Below are 2614 nucleotides of genomic sequence, written 5' to 3'. Positions count from 1 at the left end.
TATATGTATATATATAGATATATATATATATATATATATATATATATATATATATATATATATATATCTATATCTATATATATGTATATATATATACATATATATATGTATATATATATATATAGTATATCATCATAAAATAAAATAAAAAATTGCGAGTATGAGTTTCACATTCCATCCAACCTAAAGTAAAAGTAAAAGATTAAAAAAAAAAAAAAGGTGATGGTAGTTTCCTCTGCCGTCATTCGAAATAAAAGAAGCAAATGCTCTGGGTGAGCCGTTTTCATTTGCAGAAATTAAAAAAGAAAAAAAAACAAGAATGGAGGAAAGAAAAATGAAATCCATCCCCCCAAAAAAGAAGAGAGCTTACAAAAATCCGAAAAAGGAAAACTGACATCTGTATTCGCCATTCTTTCTCTCTATTGATAGCAGAGAAGCGGCTGTGGGCAGTCACTTTTTTTTTTACCTCTTTCGTGAAAGAGAAAAATAAATGACTCGGAGAGAGAGAGAGAGAGAGAGAGAGAGAGAGAGAGAGAGAGAGAGAGAGAGAGAGAGAGAGAGAGAGGTGTCAAGTTGAACGCCTCCACCAGCCTTTGTCTCTTCCCAACTTTTTTTCTGTTTCGGTTGCTGTAACGTGAATAATGTACAGTCGGCCGCAGGAATTCCTGGTACAGAAGCGCATTAAGCCACACCCTTACGGCGAGGTTTTTTTTTTTTTTTTTTTTTTTTTTGCCCCGCCCACCTACACTATCTGTTTAGTCACTCGCCTCGAAGTAAGGGTGTGACAGGGGTCACTTATTAGGTGCGAGGTGTGCCAGGACTCATGCGTCCAACTGTACTTCTAAGTAGCAATGCAAGACGAATCTCTCTCTCTCTCTCTCTCTCTCTCTCTCTCTCTCTCTCTCCTCTCTCTCTCTAGATTAATTACTGAGTTTTATGTATGCATAGTAATTACTTGTGCCTCTTTTTTCCTCGTGGTTCTGGTTGTTAATTGACTGTTGTGTGTGTCTTAAGTGGAGAGAGAGAGAGAGAGAGAGAGAGAGAGAGAGAGAGAGAGAGAGAGAGAGAGAGAGAGAGAGAGAGAGAGAATTTAATTTGAGAAACAATTAAAATAATACGATGAATTTAACATGATGAAATTAACTATTCTCGTAGATACACTACGAGAATATGGTTAGGTGGAAGAGAAAGAAGTGTGAACATATGCAATAGTAGTAAAGATAATCAAGAACGAAGTTATTTTCATCCCATGGGAGTGAAGCCATTCATAATTTTCTCTCTCTCTCTCTCTCTCTCTCTCTCTCTCTCTCTCTCTCTCTCTCTCTCTCTCTCTCTCTGGGGGTAAATTTCATCAATAAACGCATGAACCGTGGATAGGATTCCTAGCTTCTCATATTCTCTATGGTATTTTTACTTTTTTTCCTTTTTTCTATCCTTTTTGTTTTCCTTATATATGTGTGTCAGTAGGAGTGAGAATAAGTCATTTTGAATTCAGTTGTCTACGTATGATTTTATGAAAAATAATATATATATATATATATATATATATATATATATATATATATATATTTATATATATACACAAACAGATGCAACCATTTCTAGTCCACTGCAGGACAAAGGTCTCAGACATGTCCTTAGTTATGTCAAAGGTTTGGCCATTATCATCACCACCCTGGGTACTGCAGATTGGTGATGGTGAGACTTTGGTTTGATCGCACACAGCAGACCAACCTGGTAAAGATGGGCCAGACTTGCACACCTTTGTTGATCATGACTATATATATATATATATATATATATATATATATATATATATGTATGTATGTATAAATATATATATATATATATATATATATATATATTATATATATATATATATTTATATATATATATATATATATATATATATATATATATCTATATATATAATGTATATATATATATATATATATGTATATATATATATATATATATATATATATATATATATTATATATATATATATATATTTTATATATATATAATATACATACACACACAGTAAACTGCACCGTGACAATCCCCATCACATTCTCCCTTTATTAACTGAATTTTCTATGAGCACCTGATGCAGAAAACTTCCACCTCACCTTCTCTGCATACAACTAAAGTATCGCTCATCACAAGCACTTTGAATCCCCTACACAATCTGCATCATTCAACGCTATCTCGCTCGCATTAGGCTCTCGGGACGTCAAGTCCCTCCTATTTCGCTGTTGGTTTCACAGTTTTCTGGGTTTTTCTCCCCTCCTTCCTCCTGACATTTCTATTGCTCTCCATTCTTTCCACATGACCAATCCGTCTCTAAAAACTTCGGAATATCACAATATTTTGGTTATCTTTTTTACTATTGCATATGTTCACACTTTTTTTTCTTTCACCTAAACATATGGGTATATATTACAAGAAAAGTTAATATTACCAATTTAACTCTACCGTATAACTTTAGCGCGCATACTACAGAAACAGCTACTGTAATACTATCATGTTAATTTCACGGTTTTTTTTTTTTTTTTTTTTTTTTTTATTTGAATAAAGGTAAGCCATAGGTTCATCAATTTTTTTTCTAATG

This window comes from Palaemon carinicauda, chromosome 36 (genome assembly GCF_036898095.1).
Source record: "Palaemon carinicauda isolate YSFRI2023 chromosome 36, ASM3689809v2, whole genome shotgun sequence".
NCBI classification, from domain to species: domain Eukaryota; kingdom Metazoa; phylum Arthropoda; class Malacostraca; order Decapoda; family Palaemonidae; genus Palaemon; species Palaemon carinicauda.
Note: the sequence above shows the minus strand (reverse complement) of the source record.